Source organism: Spodoptera frugiperda, chromosome 7 (assembly GCF_023101765.2).
Source record: "Spodoptera frugiperda isolate SF20-4 chromosome 7, AGI-APGP_CSIRO_Sfru_2.0, whole genome shotgun sequence".
In the NCBI taxonomy this organism is placed as follows: Eukaryota; Metazoa; Arthropoda; class Insecta; order Lepidoptera; family Noctuidae; genus Spodoptera; species Spodoptera frugiperda.
The window spans coordinates 11215085-11235840 of NC_064218.1; the positions used below are offsets into that span (position 1 = coordinate 11215085).

General features: G+C 35.0%; 1 long non-coding RNA gene across 1 annotated transcript; it reads left to right on the forward strand.

Annotated features, from left to right (window-relative positions):
* Window positions 1-18646: 18646 nt before the first annotated feature.
* Window positions 18647-20326, forward strand: LOC126910892 (uncharacterized). The gene is made up of 2 exons (XR_007705491.1): window positions 18647-18895; window positions 19415-20326. It is a non-coding gene; the product is annotated as an uncharacterized LOC126910892 (long non-coding RNA).
* The last annotated feature ends 430 nt before the right edge of the window (window positions 20327-20756 follow it).

Sequence of the window (20756 nt, forward strand, 5' to 3'; positions counted from 1 at the left end):
CTAGGATTCGACTACATGTCGTGTCGCGTCGCCCAATGCTCGCAGCCGATTGGTGGCCACGGCACGGTACGCCACGCTAATGTATTTCTGCCTTTAGTTCGGAGCAATGTTCGTAGCGGCACGCGAGGAATGCAATAAAGGGTGGTAGATGAACTGACGCGCGGTCCAATGGTCCTTGCTTTACGTTTTTATATTAAGAGAGGGGTTGTGTGTTTGTGTGTCTGTGTCTGGTATGTAAGAGTAATGTGTTCCTTGGTAAGTTTGTTTAGTGTAGTGCTGGGACAATTGTTCTGTTTGTGTTCTTGTTTTTTTATTCTTTTTTGAATTGTGTGCTCTTTGTTTCATTTTACACTTTAGATAACTACGTATAAAGGAGATGAAATTATTTTGTTTTAAGTTTTTGCTTTTAATATCAGCACAATTTTCCTGATTACCGGGTCGCTTTCAATTTAAAAGGCGTTGGGAAAATTCTACTTTCAGTAGGACGTCTTGTAACAGTTGAGACTAACATGATGAATATAAAGATCTCTTCTCTAAATTATGATCCAGTCATATCGTCACGCCTTTTATCCCCGAAAGGGTAGGCAGAGGTCACCTTCTTTTCATCATTTGTGTTATAAGTCATTGCTTATAAAGTGTGAGCCTATTGCCATATACAGGACACAACTCCAGCTTTCGTACTACTAGTGAAAATTAACGAAACACCGAAAAATTACCAGTAATACTTTACCAGACCCAGGAATCGATTCTCTTCCAGATTTATTATTACACAGTCTTACTAACAAAAGTTTTTTTTTATTACTAACAAAGGCACGAGCTTGTCCCGTGTCGACCCGCCGTTAATCACACGTATAGTATGGCGCTAGGCACCAACTTGGGTAAGTACAGTCTTTGACACCGGATGCCCATACTAAACTAATTACTTGAACTGCGACTCACACAAGACAGGCTCCGGTAACTTGCTTATAGGCTACATCATGAAGCAAGTACAAAGAGGAGATGCCATAATGTAGTTGTGCAGTGTGACAAAACAAATCGGCCCTGCCCAATGATGTTATGAGTAAAAAGGTGTAGATATGTTAAGCGCTCAGAAAGTGGCACATTAAATGCAAAGACAAATCATTTATTCAATTAAAACATTAACAAAATTTTGAAACGTCACGAAATAAATAAATAGGTAAATTATAGTCTGTCAGTCAGTCTGTCAGTAAAGTTAGGTGCTAAAATGTGGACAATTGGCAACGTTTTTGTAGTATAAGACTGTATGGTGGAAAATCGAGATTATTTGTCGTCACACGGTCCCCGTAACGCTCGTCTGTCGCCCGTCCGTCTCACGCTTAATAATAAAGGTAAATCCAGTTATGACATCTCCGCTTTGTATTTGCTTCATAGGCTTCATTATGTGGACTTTCTGTCACTGCAGTGTTAAGTCCTCTCTTTGAGGAGTGGCTAGAGAGGCGCCATGGCGCTCTCACCGCCTGACGCAGGTGCTTACCATACATGAGAACTTTGGTAGGTTCCTGTTTCTGTTTCTGATAGGGCGGGTGGAAAGACCCAGGTGTCATCACTGCGATGACCGCCCGGAAGACACTGTGGAACATACGGTGGCGGTATCCTATGTGTTATTCCAGACCATTAACTATCCTTGTTCCAAATTTCACTCCGATCCTTTTAGCCATTTATCATTTATGTTTTATACGCAAACAAGAACATTGGAATTGGGTGACATATTTGTTTAAAACCCTGAATCACAGTCTAATGTATTCATTGCTTCATCTGAATTCATACTAGCAGCACCCACGCGTTCATTAGCCTTCAGATTCAATTGAAGGTCTATGTAATTCTGTACATTTGACATTTTACTAATTATTGTATGTAAGGCACTAATTTTAATAATTACTAGTTTCTACTGGCGGCTTTGTCTACGTTAAAAGTAGCCTATGTGTTTATCCAGACCATATTCTATCACTGTTCCTTTCATCTCTTCAGCCGTTTTGACGTGATTGAGCAAAAATACACACAAACTCCCAAACTTTCTTTTTTACAATATTAGTATTATTGATGATGTGCTACGCTACGTTGCTGTGGATGTGTTTGAGTACCACCAATCATATTCATTGGTACACATGGCTTAGCACTGGTGGAAATGGACTCAACTAAGCTATGTTTTTTATATGGAAAGATGCATGCTATGGAAGCGTGCTATGGATGTATGCTATAGATAGCTTCCCTACTATCGATACATCGCATACTAGAGTTGTGCGTCTTCATAACAGATAACATCCAGAAGTTTCTCATACACTGGGTATGAGAAAACTCGACATATCTAATTTAATTTTAATTTTAAACGGAAATAACTTCAACTTTTGAGAGTATTCCAATCGACAAAAATGTCAATAAAATGTGGTATGCGTCTCAAGATTGTTCGAGAATGTAGATACTTACTTTATATATAGCGAGCATTTGTCTGTCCGTCCACTTTATTAGTGAGTAGTTAAGATTTACGAGCTTTGAGAAAACAAGACTTATTTTTAGTTGTTCCTATCTCGTTACTAAATTGGTATTTCTTGATTTCTAGTTCATTTGGTTCGTGATTTTGTTAATATGTGAAATAATGTTGGGTTGAATCTTTTAGATTTACTTTGAACCTTCTTAATTGTATTCAGTTTGTAATTGTGTTAATTGTATCGATATATATGTTAGTAGTATTTATTTTTTAATTTGCCCTATACTAGGATTTTCTCTTGCGTCGTGAGTGCGTTTACAAACATACAAATTCATAGGTCAGCTGTTACATACAACACATGACAACCAGAGCCGAAACAACAATTAGTGGGTCACACAAAGAGTTGCTTCGTGCTGGTATCGGAGCCGCTTAACGTTCCGCAGCAGCCGATTGTCCAGCCACCGCGCCAACCGTGTAGTCAAACTATCAAGTATCTACATATTTCGCTCATCTGTCGTACATAGTCAGCAGTCATATGTGGCTTAAATGAAATCATATGTCATTGCTTTATACGATACGATATGGTATGATATGAGACATTGTTTGGGTAATTTTTCATTCAATAATCTCGGTAAATATAAAATTGGACGTCTAAGCAGCCTGCTTACTTAAAATTAAGCAGTACACTATGACAATGGTGGGGCAGAATACAGAATGGCGGGCCGTTGTTTCGCCACGTGCGCGGAATAATATAACCGTAGCCTTGTTAATACGTTTGATCAATAACTTTTGATGTCATTTCATTGTATTAACCCAATAGCACGATTTCTTGTTGGTTAATTAAGATTTTGTCTCATGAAAAGATTGGAGAAGGGATTTTATAAGCAGATTGTAGTAACCAAGCAGATTGTCTTGTTATCTCAACAAAAACTCCTAGATTCCACTATTAACATTTCTCATCATTCAACGACTTCTCTCACCTTGGTGAGGCGATAGGGAGTGTCAGACACTTATACTGATTATAAACCAACACGTTCCTACTCCTGCTCTTCGAGCCGGAGCCTCAGTAACCCACTAAGTAGCCTGCAGCTCCGGGTAACATACATATATTATGTACCTCATAAACGTTTCAGTACATCACTCGATAAAAACTTTTCTGAAAGCCATATCAAAATCAGTCCAGTTAACCGCGAGCTACCTAATCGTGTACAAATATACGTACATACAAGTAGAGGGTAAATCGAGAACTTTCTTCTATTTTTGAAAGTCGATTAAAACAGAATTTAAGGATCGGAATAGAATCGTCAGCGTCAGTTATCATCATCACCATCATCAGCCGAGAGACGTCCACTGCTGAACAAACGTCAGTTATAACTCGATTAAATTTGTCTTTCTCTTTATAATCATAAATTATACAGTACTGCTACACATTCAAAGAAAATAGGCACAATCGAATAAATCAATCCCATAATTAAAGTCACGCATTCAATTCAAATGACTGTGTGAATAAGAATCGCGGGCTTATACCATTTCACTTGATTAATCAATCTTTAAAGGGATATCAATCAGGTTTTAAGAAGTAGGGTTTTTTGAGCGAGAGTTGCGTGATCAATCCTTCAAGCCTTTACTATTGATGGAACCCAGGAGACGAGTTTAAAGACAGATCTGCCACAGATTTCAATCAAATGTTTTTTATGGAAGTTGTTAGTAATCCATTTGTTAGATTTTAAACGCTTTGCGATTGAGATTAGGTAGCATTTACTTTACTAATGAGTTACTTCATTAGTTAAGTGGTCTGAAAGAAATGTAATTGTGCATTATGACGTCTGGATTTTAACAGTTGTTTTTTTGGTCAGAATAATTAGATTTTTGTAATGTTCGTGATTTCATTTTTCATGTTCTAAATTTTGCACGCATAAACACACTCAGGACATAGGAGAAAATCCTAGTGTGGTGCCATACTTTTTTTAAAGAATATATTTTTTATGGTTTACGCTGGTAAATGAGCAGATGGATTACCCGATGGCAAGCAACCGCTCATAGACGTTCAAAACACCAGAGGGTTGATGGAGAATCGGGGATTAGTAAGGGGGGTAATTGGACCTCCGGTAACGTCATTTATACAACGAAACATAACGCAAGAGTTGTTTAACGTCGGTTTTCCGCAAGGACGTGGTATCATGCCAGTTGAGCCGGTCTATTCGTGCCGAAGCATGGCTCTCCCACTCTTAAATTTATAATTTCTCGAAATCTTCCTATCCAACACAAATACATACTTGACAGTTTAAATTAACAAGTCGAAATGCTTAGCAGAGCTGGTTTAGCTACATTCACCATGAATATAGCTAGACTAGATCTAATATTAGCTGTTACAATAAATTAACATGAACGTCAACATGCCACCAGCAATAAGTTTGCAATTTAAGCAATAGTTTCAGTTTGTGTAACGCAAATTGTTACTGCTCAGCTTATGTGACTTTCGGAGTAAATAATAAATGCTTGAATAAATTATATCATGTGTCAATACTGACTTGGAGTTTGTATTTGAAATGCAAGTGTTTAGTTTAGTTTGGAGAAGCAAGTAAGGGATCCGTTGACTCATTAATTTTTCATCATCAGTCTATAGGAATGTTGTTGCACATTTGAAGTTTAGATGCGAATAACAATGGATAGAAAATCCCAACGAACAACAGTTGGGCAAATACCCAGCCAGGTATGATCACCTCGCGTGGTCGAAGGATCCTCCTTTTCTTTGGGGACTTTACTCTTTGTACCTTAAAGCTTATGTATTATGTTAGTCAAACTAGTTACTAGATGTCGGCTGGTGGGTTGACAAAGATATTTTGAAATGTGTTAGAAATGTATGTTTCTTCATTCTATCTCTTTTCGATAGTGTCGTTTTGAATTTAAAATACGGTACGTACGTGCAACAAAATTGTTATTACATCTTAAATGAGAAAATAATAAAACATTAAAGTATGAATTTTGATTAAATAAACAATATTAATAATGTATGTAAAAAATTTTCAAGTTTCAGGTTCAGAAATTTTATACAAAAAATAAAATATTGAATCGTTTTACACTGTGAAATAAAAATAAACCATTTTTTTAAACAATATACCTAAATTAATGGAAGCAACAAATGATATTAATTGCAAACATGTTTGATAATAAATACAAGCAATAAAAGGGCTTTTATTGCTTTACAAAATAAAATACACTATGAAATGGAATACAGAATGAAATAAATTTCTATTTGTATTATAGAAAACATTTCGAGGCTTAGTAATAAAATGAATTGACTAATTGTGTCATAAGTATTATAGCTTTTTTACTCACTATTTTTATTTTACTAGGTAATAAAATCGTTTCTGCATTACAGACTTTACAGATTCTAAAAAAAAAACACTACGTAAACTATTTGATGTGTCAGTAAGTTAGTTTGTTTATTTTTTATTGATACATATGGTATTCGTGTTGAAGTATGTCTGCCTCGTGCATAGATATCAGATACAGTCGCTTGAAGCTAATATGGATGCAAGCGGGAATTATCGTTTGACGTAGACTAAGGGGGAGGCTTTGGTTCAGCAGTGGATGTCTTTCAGCTGATGATGACATTTTTTTCATTTTGTTGCGTTGAAACGGAGTTATCCTTCTACCTATTTACCTGTGCGATAAAATAAAAAAATTATATATTGATACAATTTCAATTTCAGCAATGAACATTTTAGTGACCAGACGAGCATCGATTCTATTGAAATCGTGACAAACATTGATTGATAGTTGAAACTGAATCCAGTTAATGCAAATTAATGTTCTATTCATTCAAATATAAAATGGGTTTTCAATACCTTTGTAGATATCTATAAAATTGAATTTTATTGTAACCGTTTTTAGGGTTATTTTATTCTAAATTTGTTTTAGGTTGAATTGGACAGATATTTTGAAAATGTTTACATAATATGAATAGATGTAGAAGATATAAAATTATTAAAATTACATATGTTATAGTAATCATTATTTAAGTATCACGTTTCGCTCCTTTGCTTTAAGATTTGGATACCTAGAAATTTTCCAAGATCAGTACTTTTAGTACAAGCTTGCTTTACATTGAACGAAAAAGAAACGAGAACGCGAACGGCGCTCTGATTGGCCAGCGCGAATGAACCAACCAATCAAACGCAGTCTCGTTCCGATCTTATAAACGTGAAATAAAATCGTACTATGGCCTTAGATAAAGAAGGCCGTGATTTATATGACAAGATTAATAATTCTGAGTTCTAGAACTTTTAGACATAAAGTTTTAATTACCAATGTATAAATTAAATAAACCATGATCATATAAAAATCTGCTAACTACATACTCAACCAACATTATTAATCCCAACAAAATCAAAATTAATAGTTCGCGCCGACCTTTATGTGTGACAATTCCCGCCAATTATTTCGCGCGCGCCGCCATATTGTCCGCCATATTGCCCGTAGTTATCGGCGATTATTATCTTTTACGATTACTGCTATCCCGAACGAAGCTCGAATCAATTTTAATATCGGTTATATTTGCGACCGAAATCGACAATTTAAATGCATTCGAATTAAAAAGAATGCTCTTACTGTTTGTATGTTCAGTGTAAAAAAGCGCCATTTTGTTTTGATAGAATTTTTTAAATGTTACTTATGTTGTTCTTTTTTGTGATTGAATTTTCATTTTGTTTTGTTATTTTTTCTTAAATAGATTTTTATTAAGACCAGCCCGCCTCAACCTTCCATACCGCTGCAACTCCTGTAAGCCAGAATCTACAGAAGATACAACCGTGAAATCACCGGAACACTGAAGTCCGACGTTTTCATGGTAGTATCTACTATGAAAACGTTGACTTTAGTCATGATTTTATGTATTGATCATAATACTTACACAAAACTAAATATGTATGTACACTATAAACAAACCTTTAATAAGTTCCACTTAAACAGTACGTAAAGTACCATTAACTTCGAACACCTATAAGTAGCCAACTTTAAACTGAACTTCAGTACCTGTATTTAAAGATACGAAGTCCTAACTACTTTCCGAAGCTATAATCCCATGAAGCACCTTGGTAGCGTGTCGTCACGTCGCATTGCACGCCCCGACGTGCTAAGTAAACCGAAAACTTTTGCAATTCCCTCACACACGTCGTTTGTTCCCCACCTTCAATGTTTCACGCTTGCATCGAACTTATCAGCTTGGGACATTCGCTTTATGTGAAGGATGTTATTGTTGTTATTTACTTTGCTTACAGTGTTTGTGTAATTTATTTATTATATTATTTTTTATGGTATAAACTGGTAAACGAGCAGACGTATCACCTGATGGTAAGCAATCGCCGCCGCCCATGGACATCCGAAACACCAGAGGCGTTACAAGTACGTTGCCGGCCTTTTGGGTTTAAATATTTCAGGATTGTTGGGGAGTCGGGGATTGAGAAGATCTGGAAGAGGGTTTTTTTATCATTCACGTCCATGAAACAGGTACAAAGAGGAGATGTCATAATGTGATTGTGCCCAGTACCAAAACATATTATGGGCTCTGCCCAATGATATTATAAGTAAAAAGGTATAGATAGGTTATAAGCGCTCAGAAAGTGGCACATTAAACTGTGGACAATTGGCAACATGTTTGTAGTATGGGACTGCATGATGGAAAATAGAGAGGAGCATGGTTTGTCTCGCGCTCCCGCCACGCTTTGTGTTAAAGGGGGATCCGGTTGTGAAATCTATTTTTTGTTTGTATTTGTTTCATATTTCCACCAACAACCAATAACAGGAGCCAACAACCTTACGGAGTAGTCCCATATTTTTTAGATAGAAGAAATTTTGCCATAATCTCCACACTTGTCAGCTGGGGTACAGGTCACAGTTTAAAAGGTTCAGATTAAATTAAGTCACAGAGAGAAAGTTATTTGTCTAATAAGTCTAACCAACACTAGACATTACACATTGTTAAATATAACCCAAGGATTATTTTCGAACTACCATAATAAAATCTACTCGAAACAATGAACCAATTTTATGGCCACTCACATTTAAAATTCCATTCTACCGTTACTTATATCCCATTGGACAACCAAAAATATACCCAATCAGACTCCCAATACATTACTACGCCACACTTGCAAGCTTAAATTTTGTTCCATTTGTGTGAAACCATTAAAAATTAGTTCCAAATCAAGCGGCAAAGAAAAATAAACACGAGAATGAAGAGTGGCTCCAATAAATTAGGGTAGTTTAGTGTGACAGGGCGACATGCGCAAGAGTGCGTGCGACGGGAACACGGCATTGACGGATTGTGGGCCATAATGACTTTATACGGCACGGAAATAGGATCGGATTTTATTGGAATCTGAGTTGTATTGTGAGGGATATGTAGTTGTTTTTTGGAATTAAGTATGAACCCATTCATACTAGCTAGGGTTTTGATTCTAGTATGCTTATTTTTAGTTAGTTGGTGTGAATAAAACTCTTTAAAGGCGTAGACACAATGGCATATGCCTACAGTGTAACATCCACTTTTCACCAGTTTATGTATTTTTTTAAATGTTGCCCCACACTAGAATTTTCTCTTGTGTCGTGGGTGTGTTTACACATGACATCCAGACCCGAAAAACAATTGGTAAATCACACTGTGTTGCTCCGTGCGGGATTTGAACCCGCTACACGTTGTATGACACAGCCCAGCCACCGCGCCAATCTTGCAGTCAATTTTCATGTAATAGGAGATTATTATATAGATTATTTATATTTCTGTTTGCTATTTCATTATTTTGATCAACCAAAGCCGTTAGTGGAATACATAAAAATGGGGACAAATAAGAGTTATAGGTAAAAACACTTTCCACAAGTTATTGCCACTATAAGTTAAAAAGTAAATTATTTTCATAGCCATAAGGTATATTTTATAGGTGGCATGGGACCGAATTTGAAGTACGCGTCGATGCATGCTGCGTCCGCCATGATGAATTGCTTCTGGTAATGATTTTATATGGAGTGGAAATAAAATATTAAGCCAATGTGTATGGGGCAAGTTATGGTATCAATATTTTTATGGACATCATTTACATAGCGCGGGGAGCCTATTGCCATATGCATTTTTTTTTGAGGGGGGAAAATCATCCAAAGACTTCTCCCACCTTGGGAACGGGGTGGTTTCGCCACCCCCTTCTCCTGCTTTTCGAGCCGGAGCCTCGGTAAACCCGCTAGGTAGTCCGCAGCTCCGGAATTTGGGCCCAATTTCAGATTCCATGGTATTAATGAGATGTTTTTTCAAAAAACTGAAAATACCTAATTAAGTACTTTACCCGACCCGGAAATCGAACCCGAGACCTCTTGCCACGACCAACGAGGCATATTAAATCCTATATAATTATACATACATCATCATGGTACATACATATGACTACATACATAGCTCTTACAAATAATGTAATTATGTATGTATGTATGTATGTAAAATAAACGTACGAGTAGTAGCGGAACAAGATCAAACATCTCACTTGTTTGGAATGAAGACTTGCCGTCAATTATGTGGCAATTTAATTTTCATTTCGGAGCCGGCGTCAAGTGTCGCAGAGATGAAATAGTGGTCAAAGATGGGGTCGCAGATATGTTAGCGTGGGTATTGTGACTAATATTGCGTATTTTGAATTTGAAGGTCTATCATCATCATCATCATCAGCCTGTTCTCGTCCACTGCTGGACATAGGCCTCTCCAATAGCACGCCACTGAACTTGATCTTCAGCTCTGCGCTCTACGTCGAAGAAGGGACTATAAGGATCTGGAATCATATTACTGATATCCTCAGGTGGCTACATAATCAATTGACAATAAATTATAAAGGTAATAAGATGCACTAATTATATAGAAAGTAATTAATTATTATGTTATTGATTTTCTCACGTTATTTGGCAAGTAACTCGATTAGTTTTCAGACCTACGACTTAGCGTAGCGTAAATCGCGCTGGCCGCGTCGTATGTTGCGGCATGCTGCTCAGGAATCCCTAACACGGCTTGAAAGAAGTCGCCTTCCTCGTCAAACATTAGGTACATGAGTAATTCCATAACACAATCATTAATTTCATATGTTAGGACTTGAAAGAACAAAAGTTATAATAAAATTATAGAAAATAATATTGTTACACTAAATTATAAGTCAATCTTCCTTTCAAACGTGACTTAGGCTTCATTACAAAAGGCCACTAGTTCACTTTATTTAGCGACCTGCACACTAGGTTAAGGAGTGAGGATCCAACCATTATCCAAGTAATTAAGGTCACGTTGTTCATTGAATTTTGATGGACATGGCCTGTATAAAACTCAGTGTCGGGTCCCTTTTTTGTACCTCAAAACTGTGAATAGACTCAGTAATATGTACAAAAACGTTAAATTAGTAGCGTAGTTGAAGTGAAAATTGGATACTTTCATGAGAAATTATGTGAGGAAATAGGATGTCTGGCAGTAATGTGGTTTTAATCGTATCAACATTAATTTAGAGGTCATAATATGGCTATTTTGTTATTATAACTTTCGTGAGACATACTAAATTGATTATTATGTTATCGGCTTACTCACGTAACTGTTTGATGAGGAACTCGACTAGTTTAAACAGTAGCAGCGCGACAATTGTTGTATCGTACCGCGAAATGCTGCTCATGATTATGAGTATCTAGCATGGCTTGATACTAGTCGAGTTCCTCGTGAAACAGTTACGTGAATAAGCCGAAAACGTATTAATACATTTCATATGCTACGGCTTGACTTTGGAAGAATAACTTACGATATAATACGACTGTACAATGGCTGATATAATAACGTACTTAAAATTCTACGAATATTGTTATATAACCCCATTTGTAGTTACAGATGAGGGGCAAATCCATTGCTGAACATAGGTCCCTCAACGACGTAGACAGGTCAACAATATAGTGATTCCCAGTAATACTTGAGCTGATGTTTCTATGTAAAATTGTTCGATATTTATAACCCTTCATGTCTCTATCTATTTATAAAATAATATTTAATAAGCAAATAAACGAACGAAGTCTTCATAAGCGTTTCAACATCTTCCTAAAACAAAAACCAACAAAACAAAAGTGAGAAGTCACAAACTCATGAGGGAACTTCGATAAAAATTATGCACGATGATGAAAAAACAAAAAAAAAAAACGAAATAATTCAGTAAATTTTTCGCCACGTACCGCCAAAGATACGATTGTAATATCATTGTCGCGTCTGCGTCTTTACGGCATCATCTCATCAACATAAAGTTTCCTTACAATCGCTGTATATGTATGAGAGAGACACATTTGTCTCTCTGACAAAGTGTATTCACGGCCTAAGGTATGCGTTGCCTTTACAGTTACCCTCACATTCAAATGTGAACTCTGATCTTAGGAATTACAGTTCAGTTTTAAGTGTAAAGGGAAGAGAATCGTCATGTTAATAAAATCCGAACTTGTAACAGACAAAGCGTTAATTAAGGAATGAGATTTAGAGTGTAATGGCGGATTTTTAGTAGGTTTTAACCTATTTCTGGAATTGAGAGGTATTGTTGATATAGGAGGAAAAAAGATCCTATTGATATTTTCGTGGAAATGTCACTCGCCTGCAGACGTTCTGCGTTCTGCTGAATAAAAGCACCCATTTTTTTGAGGGAGGAAAAACATCTAGTGACTTCTCTCGGGTGAGATGGCAGTGTCAAACTCTTACTGAATAAAAACACCTCGTTCCTACTTCTGCTTTTCGAGCCGGTCCCCAGCTACATCACTATTAGAGTAGTTTCTAGCTCATTCTGTCTATATTTTTAGAACAAGTAATTTTACTATTTGAATTAACCAACAGGCGTATTTTTTTCATGGTTTATTGTGCTTCAGTTCTGCAAAATACACGCCATTACCATCACGGCTCTGGAAAGTAACTCAAAACCAATACACTAGAGGTAGACCATCAGAAGCATCGATTACTTCACAATCCATTTGACCTTGAATCCATCAAACCCGCTAAAACATTCACGTACAATTTTTAAATCAGCAATTTTATTGTGACCGAAAAATTCCCTTGTGGTTTCATTGAAATAACTTAATACATCAATGTCACAGCGACTTGGTATGTTTTGATTGATTGTGGGGTACTGTTTACCCCCAAACCCCCACGTTGTTACAAGTTTTAATAAACAAACTGTTTGCCGGAGAAACTCTTGGGAACTTATTTTCGTTTTTATTTCGTTACATTAGCTGTTTCGCCTATACGGTGGGGTCTTTCGGGGATTAGTGATCCGAATTTGTTTGGATGTTTGTGTTTAATATGAATGTGATGTGATGTTTGGTAGGGTTGAGGTGTCCTACTTAGTTATAGTTCACACATTTTTCCTAAATAGGTCGTGTTATAACTTGGAGTGGGAAGGTGATGTAGCAATATATGGGACTGGCACTAGAATGTTCTAGTTTTATGTAATGTAACTGAAATAGTACCAACCTACTTTCAAGTGTTAGCAAAATATATCGTAGCCAATTTTCAAAGACCCGTGGGAAAATAGCCATTAGACCGCCATAGATGGGGCCCAGTAGGGCTGATGCCTGATCCGGAACTGCGGACTACCTAGCAGGTTTACCTAGGCTCCGGCTCGAAAAGCAGGAGTAGGAACGGGGTGGTTTTTAGTCAGTAAGAGTTCGCCCAAGGCGGGAGAAGTCATCAAGTGATTTTCCCCTCTTAAAAAAAATATAGCCAATTTTCAAGATGATATTTCATACAATGTACAACAAAATCTGAATATCAATATCATAGAATCGGTAAGACCTTCTCAAAACATTTTGCTAGCAAAAATAATTTTAAGTTGTGTACAACACAAACTAAGTACGTTACAAGGTTTTCGTTTATATACTTAGGGGCAACTTAACGCATACTTTGTGTTCGTTCCCCAAGTTTTTTGACGACGTACCTAAAGTTTTTGGGAAATAATGAAAGTTTACTTCTGCACCGTTCGCGAAATTGTACTCCGGGAAGTTTTGAATATTATTAGGTTTTATTGCCGGCTGATGCCGGGGAAGTTAAGTGAGTCGATGTCTCTCTAATGAATTACGTTTTGTAATGGATTTTTTTGTAATGCTTATAATGTGGTTGTTAGGATTATGGTGTTTTTCCACCAGAGATGTGCTATGTGCTAAGCTGTGAAACTATATGACCATTAACAACGATACTAAACTATGTAGCTGTAGTAAGCTGTGTTATGAAGATGAGTCAACTCGACTATGCGTCGTATCAATAGTAGGGAAGCTATCCATAGCACGCATCTTTCCATATAAAAAACTTAGCTTAACTGAGTCCGTTTTCACGAGCGCTAAGATGTGTACCAATGATTTTGATAGATAGAAGCCAAACGCATCTACAGCAAAATAGCATAACACATCTCTGGGGGAAAAGCATCCTTAAGTCCATGTTTCCTAAATAATGAATTTATTGATGTTCATTAAATTAGATAAATTGCTGTTAATTCGACAATGGAGCGATTGCCAATACTATTCTCCTGATCGACGTCCTTGATTCAACAGATGATGCGGAATAATCTCATTTACTTCTTCGAATTAGAAAATGACAACTAGTTAAACTGCATCATACTCTGACTTTTTTTTTTTTTTACAAAAGAGCCATCTTTTAATATCTGGGAAATATATTCGTTGTCGCTCAATCTCTTTGAAACTCCCAAAATGGTACAAATGGTAGCATTAAGTAGCTGATTACACCATATTACACAAGTACCTTTTAAGATAATCAGTTAAACTGTTGTTCGTTAAAGATAACCTCACCAGTCAAAGGATCCATTAAACGTAATTATCGCTTTATCTTTATGTTAATTAGTTAAACGGGTTAAGTGTGAACTTGGTCTCGTTCGACCATGGCCAGTTAATTCTTAGATACAGCTTAATGATGGTAAACGCTTTGATGTTTTGGTTAAATGGTAGAACGATTACGGTCCACACTGGCGTTGGGGTTTTTCAGTATTAAATCTAAACGATTTTCTTTGAATTGACTTGCTTATAGCCATGCTTCGGCACAAATGGGCCAGTTCAACCAGAGTGATACATAAAACCCACGTGAAACAACGCTGGCGTTGTGTGAGTGGGGTTACCAGAGGCCCAAAATCTCCACTTCGAAATCTTCCCAACCCCCGATTCTCCAACAACCCCTAATTTCCTAACCCCTAGAGGACCGGCAACTTTCAGATCCTTTCTATTCATATTATTATCAGTTTAAATTTCGATAAAGGGATCAGTCCAGCTTGCATTGAAGCAGAAACGTAGTACATACCGAAGTATATAGGTACATATAAAACTATGCAGTATAGAATGCAGACATTTTGCCGTCTACCTCTCAGATTTATTCGTCGCTGCCTACGCTGAAACAAAAGAGATAGGACATCGTCTGCGATCCGAAATCGTGCTTGAACGAACACGGGTGAATGCACTAGTCTTATTTTCTATGCATTCGTTTCCTACGTATCAAATGGTGCGGGGATTTCGTTTCTATTCAAGAATTTTTCGAATGCTTGTTAGTTTGTGACGTGTAGGTATGTAATATTATGTATGTGAGACTTTTTATGTAAAGATATATAAAGTTTTAATTATTAGCTACTCACGTAGTTGTTTGAAGATGATCGACTAGTTTCAAACCACAAGAGGGCTCGTAAGTATGAGCAGCATGCATAGTAACCGATGTTTTGAAGTCAGGTTACTTAAGCTTCCGATCCAGAGCTGCGCACAACGTAACAGGTTACTGGGGCTCTGGTGTTTTAATGCAGGAATAGGAACGGGGTGGTTTTTAGTCAGTAAGAGTCTGACACTCTCTCGTCTCACCCAAGATGGGAGAAGTCGTTGGATGATATTCCTCCTTCAAAAAAGGTTAATACACTCAGCACTACACACAGATATAAAAAATTTCAATTCATGCAAGTTTTGATATTGCCATACTTTTTTAGTCTCTTTTATTTAGACAATAAACACTTAGATTTATCTAGTGACATTTATAATTAAGTCATAGATCACGCTCTTAGAGGAAACGTGACCTTTGTGAGAGCACCCCCTTTCCTTCCGTGGGTGTGAACGTGGGCGAGCGAATGAGAAATTGTCTTTGATTCATTACTCAATATTAGTTTATTAAATTAACTAATAATAACAGGGTTAAATTATTGGTTCTTTGACTAAAGAAGGAAGAAGGTAGTACTATAATAATATATTTTTCGCATGCTACGTTGTTGAGTTTATTTTAATAAAGTATCATAGGTAAAAAATTAAAAATACGCACTTAATCACAATATCTGCGTCATCAGGAAAATGGAAATAGGTGACGCACCTGTGACTTCTCTGGTGTTGCGGGTGTCTATGGGTGACGCTGATCGCTTACCATCAGGTGATGCGTCTGCTCGTTTGCCCTCTATTCCATAAAAAATGTGTATATTGAATCCAAACTCGACATTTTTACTAGTAGCTAGCCCAAGATTCCATCAGCTACCTTCCAATCTTCAGACCAGCTCGGTGCTAAGACTAATCTTCTCAAGCCTGCTTGTTCACCACCCTGTCCTATACATTAGTTATTAACGCCAGAACATATACTGCTAATATTTAATGTAAAATTAACACTATCTTACTCTTAGCTCTGAGTGTGACGTCATTAGCATATAAACATCATTACCAAACTAATCGACACTAATGGAGCTGATTACATACAAACCGCTACAAATCGAGCTATACATAACCAGTTTATCATGGTCCCACTTACTATGATCTTTCCATACATTTGACGGTCAGTTTATATTGGTTTTGTATAACTCGATGTGTAACTGTGTATACAAATAGATGCCAACTACTTCATATGCAAGAAGCCAGTATATCTAAATGTCAAGATAGCTGTTACTGAAATCTGATCCTTACGTCTGCTTAAATTAAAGTTGTGATTACATTGAAGGAGTAGTACTGAAGTATAAGCTAAATGTACATACTTTGATATTAATGAGTGATACTTAGCAACTGTTAAGTTCAAGGTTTCCAGTTCAAGCACCGAGTCAATTAGACATATTTTTAAGTTTTTCTATTTTGCTGAAACTTGTAGTCCATGAAGTATGGACTTGTGCAGAACGTTCTGTTACTCTTTACTTAATTTTCACACCTGGCATAATTTCTGTGATCTACAAATTGTTGCTTTGTGTCACGTTGTCATATATTATGTGAACTTGTATGATTATTTATAAACAAACCCACTACACATGAGAAATTCTTAGTGTGGGGCGACGTTTTTTTAATATTAAGTAAGTCTAGGTCATACACTTATTAAATTACAGGGACTATATTACCTATATACATGAAAAGTTCATCCTGCGCCAGTTTTTTAACCCTATATAGTACATATATGTAGATTTTATAACACTCAATTTCACCACGTATGATTTCAATATCATTACTATAATAGGCTTCATGTAACGTGACGAGTGACGACAAAACAATTAATGTAGCATAATGCTTACTTACGTATACCTAGTATATTAATGGGACAATGTCAACCAAATTGAACAACTAGATCGTAATCAGCGATTATGAAATCAAAGTACATTGACCCCACTTCGCCATACAAAGTCATAAGATTTCATTCTGAATCGATCAGTAAAATTTGTATGGGAAATCTTATAAAACTTATGTATACAATAATTATATAAGTTTTTATCTAAAACTTAGATCGATCTAGATATTTTAAATTACAATCGAAACGGTCAGTTAGTAGTAGTAGTCAGTTATATCCAATAGACATGTTTTCTACTAGTCAAATTCAATACTTTTTTCGAAACATCAAAAACTATAGTTTTTATGAACTTTGTATGATGTACTCTATTATGACTTCATCAGATTTTTATGTGAAATAGCAGACTTATTTCTAGTAGCTAGAAAAAATTAAGTAGTTTATGAATGAGAGTGTTATTATTTTTGTGTATTTTATTGTATTGAAAAGTTGTAATAATTTATTTGTAACCGAGGATACTATTCAATTTGATCATACCACCCCGACACATTGCAAGCAAAATTCTTAAATGCCATGCAAGGAAGTCATTTCTAGAACACTTGACGTCACAGTGGATGTGGGTTAGGGGGGAAGAAGGGGGGAGTAATTGTTGTAGTATATTGTGGATAATTGGTGGTAAACTAGGAATGAAGGCGTTTTGCGTGGAATTTATTACTTTGTACGTAGAATGTGGGCGAAGGAGATTTAGTTGAATTCTCAACTCGTCTTAGTAAATATGTAGATAAATGGATAGGGTTCCGGGTCGAGAAAAGAATAACGGGCTTTTTTTCGGTTTTTCGCAATTTTTTAAATAAAAACACGGTCTCTGGAAATATACTCAGTATATGGCAATAGGCTCACCCCAATATATGGGACTTATAACACAAATGGTAAAAAGTGAGTGTGCATTTTATAGTGACATTACATGCCGTAATGTGAACCTCTGCCTACAGGGATAAAAAGCGTGACGATACGATAGTGTCTGACTGACTACTCTGAGTAGTAAATCCAAATCACTAGTAAATACGTTTTAATATACATAATTATACTTTGACATTATAGTTAATATGTACACGCGGCTACGATAACTAGTATACACCAACACATCGACACAACTATCGCTACACAATATCCCTGTGTGGGTATTCCGTAGTAATGTGCATAAAAACGTTTGTTCATTACGCACACATTGGTATATACTATAAATTATTGTGTCGGTATATGTAAGAATTTCGTAAAAGATTTTATGAATAAAAACAAGGGTAGACATAAAAATAATACTTAACAAACATTTAATAAATCGAACAACGAAAGATCGAGCTACGCAAATTATACCCATACAAATATATCTAAAGGAATCTTCTCGTCGTATATTTATGTTATTGAATCCATTACAATATTTCGTAACATTTATTAATTGCACGTTTGGCGTAATGGTTAACGCTTTGAGTTATCAGGCAAGGTGTCGCAGGATCGAACCCAGCAATAACTAGTTCTTTTTGTAGTGTTTATCAAATATTTTTAAACAACATCTAATTCTAAATTTCTAATGATTCGATACTTGAGTATTAAATTTGTAATGTTTGTGGCGACCACGCAACTCTCGGGTCATTTTATTTAGCCCGTTTATAAAGTAACTACCGTCAATTCTTTAAATGTTTTCCAGATCACCCAACTTACAAAATAAAATTATATTCTTAGTTGTCAATTTATGAGCATTTCATTTTCATAGTTTATTGCTACATAATTCGTGTGTAAAGCTCAACATATCTCAACACTTCACAAATTTGAAAAAGGCAGAAGTAATTATTTTGCACGAACAAAAGATAGATCTTTTCTTTAGTGAAATAGAAAGGCGCTTAACGATATCGGTGAGTAAATAAGATAATTATTATGTTGATATTCTGGGTAATTGATTGAATTAATAATTTTATTTTAAGTTCTCTAAAATTATATTTTTAAATATAATAAAATAATGTTATTATTTTTTGTTTTATAAAATACAAAAAATAATAACATTAAAAAATTTATGAATATTAATATTTGAATAATGAATACTTTTTTATTATTATTGATGAATTTATTATTAAGAATAAATAATTATTGTTTAATAAATTTAAAACTTAATCTATTTTAATTTATATTAATAGGATACTAATAATAATATTTTCTTAAATATCCTTATAAATAATTTATTATTAATCCTGTTGTAGCTTAAAGGATTTTAGTAGCATTTTATTACTGTGTAAACCTATATATATGTTGATTATAAAATATTGTATAATTATTGTGTTTACAACTAAAGCTACTTGTAGTTATATTTTATTCCTATTGATAAGTAACTTTATAGATTTTCATGGTATTTTAAATAATATATTTTTGTTTAATAGTGTAAGTCCGTGCAGTTATGGGTGCGCAGATATGCGGAGACTGGTGATATTGAAAATTGCCAAGCTGGGCCGAAGCCGAAGGCAAATTCGTCAGCCCGGCACTACGACATCATAGCCAGGCATAAGGCTGATTCCTTTTTCAACACGCACTGCAGCAACGGCACTCGATGTTTTCACGCAAACAATAAGGAGGCACCTGCATTCTGGTTTAAGGTGCAGGGAGCCACCCAAAAAGATATTACTGCCCACAATGCACCAGGAACAGCGATAAAATTTTGCCAGAAGTTTTATAAATTTTGATAGGGCTAATAATGTGGTTATATTTAACGATGTAAATAATTAATTTCATGCTAGCAGCATAAAGTTTAAATTTATTTGTATTGAATTTTTTTTGCGTTAACGCTGAGTTATATCGATTTATTTTTCGATAATCAGTTACTGAGCCATCAGCCAAATTATATATAGTCCAAATTAACTACAATGTTTATATTTTTAAAATAATATTAAAATGCAGTCTAGAAAATACGGTGAAGTGATGTTATTGTTATGCGGTTAGAAATTGTCATAATTTCTTTCTATTCAACATGTTAATTCACTTCATTTCTCATTTTTAATAACTTATGTAACTGCTGTTCAACTAATTTGAAACATTATATTTACGCTCATCCTTAACCAACTTAGAGTATGATTCGAAATGTTATAATGTTAAAAACTTATTTGTATTAATCGTCACATTTTTGCTAACATATTGCCCACTCGATATTGAATCTTATAGCAACAGCCTTAAAACACAAAATGGAGAATTCTAATAACAAAAATTTGCTAATTTCAAGAAATAACAATATTTACTGTGAAGCGGAAATTTGGAAAACAATGTTTTAATTAAATTTTTATAATAATTTTATTTTTTAATACTTTTTTTAATTTTAAATTTTAATATTAAAAAATATATATATAATGTTTCTTATTGTTTAATAATAAGTAATAAACCATATTAAAATTTAATTTATTATTATTTAATTAATAATAAAAATTATTATTTAATAATATATTTTTTTTTGTAATAATCATTAATAAATAAAAAATTGTCTATGAAAACAATTAATAACATTTTTTATTTGATTTATATCCAATATTTATACTTTATTTCTATAAAAATAAATTATATGTAATAAAATAGATATCGTTTTATTTACCGACTTAAATGCTTCTTTTATAGTCTGATTTTATTATACAGAAAACAAAAATAAACTTAAAAAAGACAAACAACGAAATAAAATTCATCTAAAAAATACTTTTTACGTTTTGCTGGTTTCGAACCCACATCGGCGTAGAGGGAGAC